The 15,534-nt window shown below is 34.2% G+C and overlaps 1 protein-coding gene across 1 annotated transcript in view; it reads left to right on the top strand.

Annotated features, from left to right (window-relative positions):
• The first annotated feature begins 8,530 nt into the window (after positions 1-8,530).
• Positions 8,531-15,534, top strand: part of LOC127845643 (adenylate cyclase type 2-like) — a 123,703-nt gene continuing 116,699 nt past the window's right edge. Inside the window, exon 1 of the mRNA XM_052376669.1 lies at positions 8,531-8,624. The gene's annotated coding sequence lies outside the window, so the exon portion shown is untranslated. The remainder of the gene's footprint in view (positions 8,625-15,534) is intronic.

The following is a 15,534-nucleotide window of genomic DNA, read 5'->3' as shown; positions in this document are numbered from 1 at the left end:
CCCCTGGACCATCAGTAACTAAAGTACTTTGACATTTTTATTGACATATTTACTTGAAAATCCGGATTTGTCCCAGATCCATGTATAGAGCTAGTGTGTTTGGGTCATCTGTTAATAAAAGGTGTAGGAGAAGCTTTCAATTAATTGATTAAAATGGTTACCAGTAATTAATGTTGTCTGGCATCATAGTTAAGAGATTGAAATTGATAGCAGTGTGCTGGTTGTTCAAGATATTTTCGTTGAAATGAAGAGCAATGAGAACATGGCTGCAACAATTGCCTCCAGATTTTAGTTGATTGAAATACAGTTTGAATTGTACTTGTAATTGAACTTGTTTTGAAGTTTTTGAGCCCCCGTACCTTGATGCAAGAGGCATATAGTAATAGTCCTGTCTGTTTTTCTGTCTTATTGTCTGTTCTTTAGTCATCTGGTAGTTCTTGTAACTTTTTACCATTTCAACAAAGTACACAAACTGCTGCAATTCTTCTTTATGTATATAAATAAAACACCAACTGCTACAACTCTTCGATATTTATATACATAAAACACCAACTGCTTCAACTCTCTGATATGTATATACATAGAACACCAATTGCTACAACTCTCTGATATGTATATACTTAAAACACCAATTGCTACAACTCTCTGATATGTATATACATAAAACATCAACTGCTACAACTGTCAGATATGTATATACGTCAAACACCAACTGCTACAACTCATCAATATGTACATACATAAAACACCAACTGCTACAACTCTCCAATATGTATATACATAGAACACCAACTGCTACAACTCTCCAAAATGTATATACATAAAACACCAATTGCTACAACTCTCCATTATGTATATACATAGAACACACATTGCTACAACTCTTCAATATGTATATACATAAACACCAACTGCTACAACTCTCCAATATGTATATACATAAAACACCAATTGCTACAACTCTCCAATATGTAAATACATAAAACACCAATTGCTACAACTCTTCAATATGTATATACATAAACACCAACTGCTACAACTCTCCAATATGTAAATACATAAAACACCAATTGCTACAACTCTCCAATATATATATACATAAAACACCAATTGCTACAACTCTCCAATATGTAAATACATAAAACACCAATTGCTACAACTGTCCAATATGTATATAGGTAAAACATCAACTGCTACAACTTTCCAATATGTATATACATAAAACACCAATTGCTACATCTCTCTGATATGTATATACATAAAACACCAACTGCTACAACTCTCCAATATGTATATACATAAAACACCAATTGCTACAACTCTCCAATATGTAAATACATAAAACACCAATTGCTACAACTCTCCAATATGTATATAGGTAAAACATCAACTGCTACAACTTTCCAATATGTATATACATAAAACACCAATTGCTACATCTCTCTGATATGTATATACAAAGAACACCAACTGCTACAACTCTTCGATATGTATATACATAAAACATCAATTGCTACAATTTTCAAAGTCTTAAATAGACTCATATGATAAGGAATAAAGTTATGGAGATCAACATTACAATGCAGACCACAGTATTAGTAAAACTGAACTATGATGGACAAGTACATGTAGTTGTAAATTCCCAATGTCACTCTAGATTAATTTCAGGAATAATCTAACAATTTATTTTCTTTTAGTGCAAAGATGTCCAAATGCTTTGGATATTTTTACCATTTAAAAAACAAGTAATTTTAACAGAGGCAATGAAATTAATTGTTCCCAAAATCCCAACATTTCTGGGAAAATCCGGCTAAATGTATGTGTGTAAAGTATCATCCCAAAAAAGTCTTCGCAGTCCGAGTTAACACTTTCCCTTTTTATTGAAATTTCCGTGTAAAAGAAAACTCTTCTCAACGTAAATCCAGTCCAAACAGAACGTGCCATCCCTGATCAGCCTGGACTGCGCAGGCTAACCAGCAGGGATGATGCTTAACGCATTAAGCCTGGTTTTCCCAAGGCACACCTCATTTGTACTCAATAAATTTACTGTATTTTAAAGTCATCAAAGTTGGCCTGCAATTCGTTCTTCATATTACTATAATATTGCATTAAAACTCTAATTGCCATGAACATGCCGTGAGCTATTATGCAACTAATGAGCTTACTTTGTAATGATTATGAGTACATTTATGTAGTGACGCTGAAATTATAGATTGACTGTTAGATATATGTTTCTGGTACGGTAAGATTTATACCACAGAAAATCAAGTTATACAAATTGTCTGTTATGGTGGTCCAGAGTCAGACTAATTGAATACATGTAATTGTGATTCCACCGTACATATATATATATGGTTGAGGTTGTTTGTACTTATTTGAACATAGGTCACATGATCAGAAGATATGCAATCAGAATGAAACTTGGTCCTCCATGAAATATGATTATGTGAATTCTAAAACTTGTAAATCTAAATGCACTATTCCATTTCATTATGACCAAAGACCTTGAAAGACAGCAGTTAATTATGTTTAAGCAGACTGAATCAGCAAAACTGAAAGACTTCATTGATAATGCTAATTTAAAGGGATCTTTTCACGCTTTGGTAAATTGACAAAATTGAAAAAAGTTGTTTCAGATTCTTAAGTTTTCGTTTTAGTTATGATATTTGTGAGGAAACAGTAATACTGAACATTAACCATGCTCTAATATAGCCATTATATGCATCTTTTGACGATTTTAAAACCTAAAATTTATAAAGCGTTGCAACGCGAAACGATTGAATAATTTGGAGAGTTCTGTTTTTGTCGTTAAATTTTGTGAAACTACGAAGATTGCTTATATAATGTATAAAATACGTCAAGAATGTGTACTCGGCGGAATAGCTCAGTAGGCTAAAGCGTTTTTACTTCAGGACTCTGGCAGGACTCCAGGGGTCACTGGTTCGAAACCTGCTCCGGGCAATATTCTTTTCCTTTTTTAATTTTTTTTCTTGATTTTTACTGGAGCTTTTATGATCCAATGTTTACATTTATCAATATAAAGCATTTAATGAATAAGTTAAAAAAATGCCAAAATCTGTGAAAAGGCCCCTTTAATATGCATATGCGCCGCCTTTGTTACATGACCACACGTGACTTCGTTACATGATTGTAATTTAATGATCTAATTTAAAATACACAGTAGATTGCCATCATGCTGGAAGTCTGTTCATTCCACAATTTTCCACAGTTCTATCAAATCTGCTATAGCAATGTAATTATTCTTATTGATAAGTTTGCTTCATTGTTCCCCATAGACTGTCAGGATTTCCTGTAGTTTGTGACTCAAACATTCTCTCAGACATTTTTCGGACTTGCAATTAAGGATAATATGAGTTTAGGTTTTAATGGAATAGTTCAACAGTATTAACATCAGGGTGGGATGTTCTAAAATTCAATTTGATTGTAAAGTATTCCAGTTTTGTTATGTATATACAAAAATGCAGAAATACTTTAAATTGGAAGATTTAAAACCAAAACAGTATAAGTTTTTGTTATCAACATCTACAAAATCAGAAATATAATATGCACCAAATTATTAATTTGTTGTCTATTTGACAAGAGTGAATAATAATTAGTACAGTCTATTGCTGGATAACAGCCTCAACATTGCAAAACTTAGTTATACCTCACCAAGGACTTCTCTGAATTGCCATAGTAGACACTTTTAAGAAAGCAAGAACTTGGAAACTTAGTTGTTCCTCTCCAACAAACTTTCAACGTAGTGAGGACTTTCCTACTTGGTTGTACTCACTTGGTTGTACTCATCATGAAGCAATTTGGAAATTCTGTAGAAGACAATTTTTAGGGTGCAAGGATGTCAAAAGTTAGTTGTACGTCCCCAATTAGGTATCTAGTAATGCTGTAGAAGGAACTTTCAAGGCCATGGAGCTATTTAGAAATACTGCAGAAGACACTTTTGAGGTACGGAGGACTAAAAAGTAAGTTTAGTCTCACAAAGAAACCTTTTTGCAATGCTGTTGAAGACACATGAGGTATTAAGGACATCCGAACTTACTCAAACTTTATCAAGGAGCTATCTGGCAATGCTGTAAAAGACACTCATGTGGTAGCAAGGAAGTCTGAACTTACTTAGACCTTATCAAGGAGCTATCTGGCAATGCTGTAAAAGACACTCATGTGGTAGCAAGGAAGTCTGAACTTACTTAAACCTTATCATAGAGCTATCTGGCAATGCTGTAAAAGACACTCATGTGGTAGCAAGGAAGTCTGAACTTACTTAAACCGTATCAAGGAGCTATCTGGCAATGCTGTAAAAGACACTCATGTGGTAGCAAGGAAGTCTTACTTAAACCTTATCAAGGAGCTATCTGGCAATGCTGTAAAAGACTCTCATGTGGTAGCAAGGAAGTCTGAACTTACGTAAACCGTATCAAGGAGCTATCTGGCAATGCTGTAAAAGACTCTCATGTGGTAGCAAGGAAGTCTGAACTTACTTAAACCGTATCAAGGAGCTATCTGGCAATGCTGTAAAAGACTCTCATGTGGTAGCAAAGAAGTCTGAACTTACTTAAACCTTATTAAGGAGCTATCTGGCAATGCTGTAAAAGACCATCATGTGGTAGCAAGAAAGTCTGAACTTACTTAAACCTTATCAAGGAGCTATCTGGCAATGCTGTACAAGACACTCATGTGTTGGCAAGGAAGCAGTCAAGGAACTGGAACACAGCTGGTTGTTGAAAGACTTGTTACATTCTATTTATCAACATTAATAGTAGTAAGCTTTTGATTCAGTGAAAATAATTCATATACGCATGCAAAATTGTACTATGATTGGAAGCAAAGTAACAAAATGTATGAAACAAGCGTTTCTCCCTGGACAGTGTGAAGGGTGTCATCATGGTGGAGCATGGTATTAATAGTTAATTCAAGTCTTTCATAGTGCAATTTGGGCATTATTCAATGTTATTATACTCGCAAAATAAATAGTAAACAATCAACACATGATTCAATTCATTTATTGGCTTCAAAATAAGAAATTTTATTCTTAAAGAGGTATATCTGTAAAAAAAAAAGGATAATGTAAAGTTTGTAAACAAACATTATACTATTTCCATCAGCTGCAACATCTAAAGGAATTTACAAATCAAATATTATTTACACTAACCTCCAAATAAAAAATAATTACATTTATAATGAGACGTATATTCCCTTAACAATTGCAAAACTGCATCCGTCTGCAAATAAACATTATCTCCATATTTATCATCAACGTCTTAATTGTTTTGCTCCCCCCCAAAAAATTTGGGGAGAGCATATAGTCGCCGCAAACAACTGGAATTCAATGAAACTTTATGGGAAGCTTCACTTCCAAGAGGAGATGTGCATTTAATCAGCAGGTTCTGGTCGGATGATTTTTCACAGAGTTATGGCCCTTTGAAATTTTCCATTAACTGTACATATAGTGCAATTCTTGCCCGGGCTATTTCTCAGCAACTAATGACCGGAATTCAATGAAACTTTATGGGAAGCTTCAGTACCAAGAGGAGATGTGCATATTATCAGCCGGTCCTGGTCGGATGATTTTTTTACAGAGTTATGGCCCTTTGAAATTTTCCATTAACTGTACATATAGTGCAATTCTTGTCCAAGCTATTTCTCAGCAACTAATGACCGGAATTCAATGACACTTTATGGGAAGCTTCACTACCAAGAGGAGATGTGCATATTATCAGCCAGTTCTGGTCAGATGATTTTTCATAGAGTTATGGCCCTTTGAAATTTTCCATTAATTGTACATATAGTGCAATTCTTGTCCGGTCTGTTTCTCAGCAACTAATGACCAGAATTCAATCAAACTTTATGGGAAGCTTCACTACCAAAAGGAGATGTGCATATTATCAGCCGGTTCTGGTCAGATGATTTTTCACAGAGTTAAGGCCCTTTGAAATTTTCCATTAACTGTACATAAAGTGCAGTTTTGTCCGGGCTATTTCTAAGCAACTAATGACCGGAATTCAATGAAACTTTATAGGAAGCTTCACTACCAACAGGAGATGTCCATATTAGCAGCCAGTTCTGGTCGGATGATTTTTCACAGATTTATGGCCCTTTGAAATTTTCCATTAACTGTACATATAGTGCAATTCTTGTCCGGGCTATTTCTCGGCAACTAATGACCGGAATTCAATGAAACATTATGGGAAGCTTCACTAACAAGAGGAGATGTGCATATCAGCTGGTTCTGGTTGGATGATTTTTCACAGAGTTATGGCCCTTTGAAATTTTCCATTAACTGTACATATAGCGCAATTCTTGTCTGGGCTATTTCTCAGCAACTAATGACAGGAATTCAATGAAACTTAATGGGAAGCTTCACTGCCAAGAGGTGCTGTGCATATTATCAGCCAGTTCTGGTCAGATGATTTTTCATAGAGTTATGGCCCTTTTAAATTTTCCATAAACTGTACATATAGTGCAATTCTTGTCCGGGCTATTTCTCAGCAACTAATGGCCGGAATTCAATGAAACTTTATGGGAAGCTTCACTACCAAGAGGAGATGTGCATATTATCAGCCGGTTCTGGTCAGATGATTTTTCACAGAGTTATGGCCCTTTGAAATTTTCCATTAACTGTACATATAGTGCAATACTTGTCCGGGCTATTTCTCAGCAACTAATGACCGGAATTCAATGAAACTTTATGGGAAGCTTCACTACCAAAAGGAGATGTGCATATTATCAGCCAGTTCTGGTCGGATGATTTGTCACAGACTTATGGCCCTTTGAAATTTTCCATTAACTGTACATATAGTGCAATTCTTGTCTAGGCTATTTCTCAGCAACTAATGACCTGAATTCAATGAAACTTTCTAGGAAGCTTCACTACCAAGAGGAGATGTGCATATTATCAGCCGGTTTTGGTCGGATGATTTTTCACAGAGTTATGGCCCTTTGAAAATTTCCATTAACTGTACATATAGTGCAATTCTTGTCCGGGCTATTTCTCAGCAACTAATGACCGGAATTCAATCAAACTTTATGGGAAGCTTCACTACCAAGAGGAGATGTGCATATTATCAGCCAGTTCTGGTCTCATCGGATGATTTTTTACAGAGTTATGGCCCTTCGAAATTTTTCATTGAACATATAGTGCAATTCTTGTCCTAGCTATTTCTCAGCAACTTATTAAGGGAATTCAATGAAACTTTATGGGAAGCTTCACTACCAAGAGGAGATGTGCATATTATCAGCCGGTTCTGGTCGGATGATTTTTCACAGAGTTATGGCCCTTTGAAATTTTCTATGAACTGTACATATAGTGCAATTCTTGTCTGGGCTATTTCTCCCTAACTACTGACTGGAATTCAATGAAGCTTTATGGGAAGCTTAACTACCTTGAGGAGATGGGCATGTTATTTGTGGGTTCTGGATAGATGATTTATTTAGAGAGTTATGGCCCTTTGACATTTTTAAGTTGCTAAACCATCCATCGTATTATGGAGTTATGCCCCTCAAGATGTTTCCTTTTATCTGTATATATAGTGCAATATTGTGACAAAAAAAACCTTTGGGGAGCATCACCCGTCTCCGACGGTTTCTTGTTTTATCAGTTTCGAAAAAAGATCCATAAAGCATGTACCTGAATCTAATTGCTATGACAAATTCTCTTATTTCCTCGCCTGTCCTTTTTTGCAACCGGATATTCACAAGCTTTGGCAATTAAGTAAACCTCAAATCTATTATATCACTATGTAGCTTTAACAAGGGATTAGGTCATGTTTAGTTTTTGGTCTTCTTGCCTAGGTTTCAGTCTAATGGTGTTTATTAATGACGCTATTGGTAGCCAATTAAGGCATATTGTAGCAATGCAGGATGTTGCAAGACCACCTCTAGATGATGACATCAACGCACCATTTTGACCTGGGTGAATTCTTGGTACAAAACTGGAGAAAAATGTATTACATGCAATAAGTATTGCTAGTTAGTGTGTACATTATACAAGTATTTTGGCCTCTATTTTGCATGTTGGTTTGACTCCAGAATTGATCACTTCATAAATGTACAGAGGCTTAATTAGTTTTTTATTGGCAATTATATTAGTTCAGCCAGTAAATAATCTAATCCTGTAAATACACACACACTAACTTTTCTGTTTTCAAATACCGTGTTGAACACCTGCATGATCAAGTCTGAATATCAATGGATTATACTATTTTAATGGGCCTTGCTTTAAGAAAATAGGGTTTTATGCGCATGTGTTAAGTGCCATCCCAGATTAGCATGTGCAGTTCCTACAGGTTTTATCAATACCAAAACTTTCATAAAAGAGAAAAGTGTCTTTTGCTTGTGTGGACTAAACAGGCTAATCCGGAACGACCCTTTATACCCAAGCATTAAGTCCTGTTTCCCCAGAGCGCGGCTCTAATTCAATTCACGGTAATAGAGTTCACAATTAACAGTTTAATGTAAGCAAGCTATAACAGAAGAATGCTAGACTGGCAACAGTATTCCAACTGTCTATTTGCAGGTCATCTAAAAGAAGGTGTCTCTTTGATGGGACACACTGAAACCATGGTGACCAATAGATGTCAGAGCGGGTCTTTGTGAATGCCAGTACTCAGGTGAGCGGTTTATTTCAGAATGGTCCTCTTGTTTTAATGGCTTAAGGCATTTGTATGCAAGTCTGGAATTCTACATATGAAAGGAAATGAATACGGTTCAGCTGGGTTGTAAAACTGTCAACGTACCATTATTCTGGTTTTATTACGGTAATATATTAATATTGAACCAGACAATTGTAGAAAAGACAACAAAAGCTCATTGTGTGTAAGCCGATGCTTACCACTCCATATATAGCTCTAATCCATTTGCTTTGGAAAATATCATATAAAAATATGGTGCTCCATTCAACGCTTGGTAGCATTTTAGCTCAAGTTTTCAAAGAAAGATCTAGCTATTCATATACCCGGGCGTCAGCATCCGAACTGGGTCAATCTGTTTTTGTACGTATTGAATCTAAGAAAATAATTTCCTTAAATCCATGTGTGATCAAGGTCAAGGCCACCATTAGTACATATTGAAGAATCACAAAGATTTGCATTTCATGTCCTGTAGTATGAACCTTTAAAGGCTTTTATTAATAAAGGCCAACTATTAAGACACGCTGTCAGTACAATAATTATGATTAAATTTTACATTCCTGAAATGTAGTACAAAGGATGCCTATTTTCACACTTCCGATGGAGCAAGGTCATGATGCCTAAGATAGCTTAACCCTTTGCATGCTGGGAAATTTGTCGTCTGCTAAAATGTCGTCTGCTGAATTTATAAAATTTGCATTTTCTTCGATGTTTTTCAAAGAATACTATCAGAATAGCAAACAGTTTGGATCCTGATGAGACGCCACGTTCTGTGGCGTCTCATCTGGATCCAAACTGTTTGTAAAGGCCTTAAAAATTTAGTTCCCGCATTGTAAGGGTTAATTGATAATACTTGTAATAAACAAGCATTTACCAACAAAACACTAATTGTATTGGTTTCCTTACAAAGATCATTTCAATATACTACTTTAAGCCATTGGTTGATATCAAAACCTACAATACATGCCCATTTACCCAAATAAACCAAATGTCACTTTCCACTTCGTGTATTCATCTGCCAAGTTTTACTACTGTCATCGGGGTTTTTTAAACACACTTTTTGAGCGCTAATAAGATTCTGATAAAATGCAAGAAACAGACAATTTAGTGTAATTTATAATACTGGAAAGGTAAAATAACTCAATATAAGTGATTAGTTTGGTTAAGAAACTTAGCGCCAGAAAGTCTGATATGAACAAGAAAAGTCGAGAAAACTGTCATGCAACAGCTCTTGTTTTTTATTACTTCAGTTATAAAATAGCACATGGTGGCTCAGGAACAATAAAGCATTGTCTTTTGTCTCAAGAAAAGTACATATCGTCATTTTCAATCTAGTAAACTAACATTCTCTCTAGTCTGTAACAGATGAAAAAGTAATCCCCTCTGACTTGTGGACTCAGGCAGACTTAATTGTTTTTATGTCAGGTATACAGATATTTATACACAATTTATGTTAGTTGGTTATTTGGTCTGTCCATATTTTGTATAAGGTTGATCGTGCATGATAGCGAGATGATGTTTCGAGTGCAAAAACTATGTTGCTCTCTTATTTGTCTATTTTAAAAATTTACTTATTCTTTACATGGTTATAATTGAAAAACCTGTATTGCTTGAACCTGGCCCAAAACTTTATCCTACATGATAGGACTTTGAAATTAATTGTCATTAATGATCATCATATCAGAATGATAAGTCACATTCACCCGCTTTTCTATGTTCAAGGTCAAGGTCACAAATTGTAGTTGAAATTTCAAAATATTCCCAGAATAGAACTCCCTAATGTATAGAGGGATTTGAGATAACAATGTAACAAATAAGTTTCAGGTCCCCAAGTTCAAGGTCACACTTGACGTTCACATGTTTTATAAACACAATGTATTGAACTGTTATGCATATGTTTTGTCCCAGGGATAGCTTTTTAGTTATTGTGACCTTTCTGAAATAACTTGGCACATTGAATAACCAATATCAGTTGTATAGAACCATCCCCACATGTTCAAGGTTAGGTCAAGCTTATATAGTCGAAACCCGATGGCCCAAACTCACCAGGACTGACAGAAAATGTTCGAGCCTTCCTGAATTCGAGACAACCAATTTCTAATATACTTAAGTTTGAATCTTCAGTAGAATTACATCTCCAGTTGAAGAGTATTCATACTTCATGCACTCCGTCCTTCTTTCTAGTATTGAATTAAAAAGAACCAAATTTATACTTAATATTTTCTTTCATCAATATTTAACAAAAGTTACACATACAATTAACCAATATCATATAATAAATGTATATTTTATAAGAGTGTTTTTATGTAGCACACAAGGGAATTTGATGAAACAACACTAAAAACAAAACATGCATAAGCACTATTTAAACACCGCTGAAATATGTATCAGCATTACATGTATTAATGTGTTGTTGTTTTTTAAAGGAATGACATGATGTCAGTCTGTGTTTTGTTCATGAGTTGTTGTATTGATACAACGTTACAAAGTTTTCTATTCCCTAAAGTTGACATTGTAAATGTTGTGATGCAACTGTTGAGCCATAAGACTACTGCATCTACAAAAAACGCCAGATTTTTTACAAAATGTTCTTTACTCAAATCAATTTATGATAATTCGACTTGTATCAAGTTCAAGCCAAACAAACAAAAGAATGTGTGAAAATTGTGAACGGAGCTGTGAAAACAGTTTGAGCCATCCGATAATTCGATCCTCGCGAATGCAAGCCATCCATCAAAAAATTATCTATATAGGATCTGGCACGAGATGTCATATCATACCATATTTGATAAAAACGAGTACAGAAATTTTGTAAGTAAGCGAGACTTTGGAATGTCAGATCTTTTTTATCACATGCTTTTAAATGAGCAAATTAAATAAATATTTAAGCAAACATAATGATAAATCCTGAATGTTGATTACATTTCATGACGTCATTTGACCTTGTAACGTCATTTCAGCAACATAACAAAATGTGGTTGGTCAATCGAACGAAAACTAAGCCAATGAAATCGCTTAAAAAGTATATTACACATGTGTAAGATAAAACTATTTGTAATGGTTATATTACATGATAAAAGGGTATGGCATGTGATAAGAATATATAGCAATAAAAAAATCGATGCGAGTGAAATAGCGAGGAGATAGCGAAACAACTGGAAATTCAAGCCAAGTGAGTTCCAGCCATCAGGTTTCGACTGTAAAATCATGGCCATAGAAAACTTATTTATGCAAAGAGATAATTTAGTTCCACTGCGGAGTCATGCAATGTTTTTGTTCATGATTAGTTTGCTGACATTTTGTCTGTTCATTTGGGCTGTGCTCTGTGAAAAGGGTGGTTAAATGCATGTGCATAAAGTGTCATCCCAGATTTGCCTGTGCAGTCTGCACAGGCTAATCAGGGACGAAAATCTCCGCCTTAACTCGATTTTTGCTAAGAAGAGACTTCCTTGAAACAAAAACTGTCGTAAAAGCAGAAAGTTTTGTCCCTTATTAGACTGCACAGGCTAGTCTGGGACGACACTTGGCGCACTTGCATTATACCCCCTTTTCACAGAGCACGTCTCATTTATTTCATTCAGATTTTGATGTGAAACGTATTGAAATAAAACAACAATCCTGAAAACAAAACCCACTATGAACAAAGTACATTATTAAAGGCAGGAAACTGACAACTGTTTTGCATAGATCAAAGAAGGCATGTGCATACAACTGATTTATTGTTTCAACGTAATATTTAAATGACAGCATTCAATAAAATAATTAACAGATTTATTATCATTGGAACCAACTTAAAATACAATCCTGATCCTCAAAATCAGGTGCAAATCCATAAGTAATTAGAAACCATCTTATTATTCCATGTTATTATAGCCATGAGACAGAGTCTCTGTATTTTTAGTGCCATTTTAGGCGGCTAAAAATATAAATAATTATTTTATTAACACCAGCTTTTATATTATGATCCTTCAATAATGCTTTTTTGCCTCAATTAGCATTTGCAAATGTTATTTTAAGGGTTTATAGTTAAATGATGTTTACTGTTGATATCAATTTTTTAAAGGATTGCAATAAAATGTCAGATTTAATGTCTGCATCATTAATTGAAAGGCTGTTTGGATTCTAATTTTTGTTGAGTTTGCTTGGGTAAAGGTCAAGAAGAAAACTTGGCCATAAATTATGTCATTCATTACAAAAAAAAATTACTTATGACAATCCTTTGGAAAGGGCATGTTGTGTATAATGCATGTCTCCCTACTTCAACTGTAAAGGTCACACTTAGAGGTTCAATGTCAAATTTAACCCTTTGCATGCTGGGTAATTTGTCTTCTGCTAAAATGTCGTCTGCTGAATTTCTAAAATAAGCATTTTCTTCATTTTTTTTTCAAAGAATACTATCAGAATAGCAAACAGTTTGGATCCAGATGAGACGCCACGTTCTGTGGCGTCTCATCTGGATCCAAACTGTTTGCAAAGGCCTTTAAAATTCAGCTCCAGCGCTTTAAGGGTTAACCATTAAACTTATTTCCCATTCTCTTAGTTTTGTACCTCATCCTGGAATTAAAAAAATATCACCACAAATAAATACCATGATGAAATCTCGTCATTCATCATGCAGTTTAAAAATCAAAGCGCTGAAGGCACTGAAGTTGTTCGCTATTGCATAATTTAAGACACAATTCATTTTGCAAAATTAATCGCAAGTTTGAAATGAACACACGCCATTCAAATTTATAAAGAGTGTGTCATAACGCATGGGTCGAGCTTTGTGTGCACTTTTTGTCATCCTATTTATTTCATAGAGATAACTTAAACATAATTATGATCACACAGAACGTTCCCAGAACGTTTTAAGATCGTTGTAACAAAAATCAAACTATCAGTATTCGTAACTTGTTTTAGTTATTTGAAATATATGATATAAAAGTCACATTTGAACTGTATATTTCTATGATCCTAGGATGTATTGGTGGACTTTAAAAGTGTAACACTCTTGTAACGTTCTAACAACATTTTTGTTGGAACGTTATCGGGAAACCGAATTTCAGCGTTACATTCCTGACGTTAGCACAACGTTATAAGAACATATAAAAATCACACAATATAAACATGTACATTAAATATGTTTTCGTAAAGAATTTGAGCTGTTTTTCCCCCAAAATATGCTTATAAGTTGATTTGCATTTTTGACCCGTTTGTGTATCTTCGAATGTTTGCAAGCGTTTTCTCTTGTTATCTAAACCAGCAGATCTCCAGCATGCCCGCCACTCGATTCCTTTGTTTATTGACCTTAACTTGCTGATTGGATTTTCAAACTTTTCTGTTATTGAATGTTAACCTTTGTGTTCAATAATAAGAGACGTTGGATCTACAATCAACGATAAACAACAGTTTGCCAGGTAGGTTTTTATTGTTATTTCAATTTGTAATATTAAAATTGATATCAATATGCACTTGCTTTAAATTCAAATTCGGAATTATTGGGAAACTCGTATCATGTAGACTTCGTACCACTTTTGAATATACTAATGTTCATGTAAAGTCATTTTTTGGTAGCAATTTGTTGTTGAAAATATTCTTGAAATCACAGGTAATTACGTGAAAAAAATATGTACACTTCAACACCGTTATTTCGAACACCGATAATCCGATTTCACTGTTAATTGAAAAAGAAATTAAATTCAAAATTTTATCTTAACTTCAATTATTAATTTTATTCAAGTCTAAAATCAAAATATATAATTATGTACAATGTAGTTTATAAAAAGTGTTTGTTGGTCATGACATGATTAAAGTATTGATCTTGTAGGTTAATTTCAAATTTAGCTATGAATTGGTACAGTCATAAAATACATTCTTAATTTTAAGGATGTTGTAATGCTTGATTATTTTACCATGTATGATAGAAAATTTGGTTTCATATATGTGTCTGTTCAAGGTGACGCATATATGTGTGTTTTCTTGGTGTTATTCATGCGGTACATGTATGTCTTGTCATTTGTTCTCTGTTTTATTTTTTTTTAAAAAGAACAGTTGGTCATTCTGATATTTTTTGTACTTCCAGGACAACTGGGAAGACAACTGAACAGATCTGGATTCAAGACAAAAAAGAACAACAATGCAATGATATGTATTTGTATAAATTACATTCATGCAATAAATTTGTGTAGAATAAAGATGTGTTGGTTTTCAACCTTAATATGAAAATTAGATTTAGGTTTGTTTTAGGTTAAATTATAACTTTATTCCGCAACGTTTCGGGAACCTTAAGCGAACCATACATTTAATAATAATGTTGCAAAGTGGTTGAATTTGGGTTGCAAAGTGGTCGTAGAATGGTTGGATTTGGGTTGAAAAATGGTTGAATTTGGTTGCAACAGGAGGTTGAATTAACGTCATAAAATGACATCTAAAAAACTTTCATTTACAACCAAAATTCAATGGTCATTCAACGTCATGGTACAACGTCTTTTCAACATCTATTCAATGTCATATGTTTGCTGGGTAGTGGCCACATTTATTGCCTTGTAGTCATTAAATTTGGGAACAATTTGTCCATATGGTATCTCTGCAAATTTTGAAACTGGGCAGGGCAAAAGATTATATTTTGGGTCAATTTGTTTTCACTGCAAGCTTTTTGTAACAATTAGTTTTTTCCACTGCAATTTTTTTGTAACAATTAGTTTTTTCCCCTAAAAACTATTTGTCAATTAGTTTTTTACAATTGGATCAAAACGTATATATATTTCTGGATCAGATTAGCGCTTCATTTTTGTATATTGATAATGCTCAGCATGTCTTATCCAAATTAAGTCATTATATATTCACACAGACAATGGTTGTTTGTAAATATTAGTACTAATTGTATATTGACAAATGGATGATGGGGTCA

Source organism: Dreissena polymorpha, chromosome 9, assembly GCF_020536995.1.
Source record: "Dreissena polymorpha isolate Duluth1 chromosome 9, UMN_Dpol_1.0, whole genome shotgun sequence".
NCBI lineage: Eukaryota > Metazoa > Mollusca > Bivalvia > Myida > Dreissenidae > Dreissena > Dreissena polymorpha.
The sequence above is the reverse complement of the archived record's forward strand: the minus strand, read 5'-3'. Positions and strand labels throughout refer to the sequence as shown.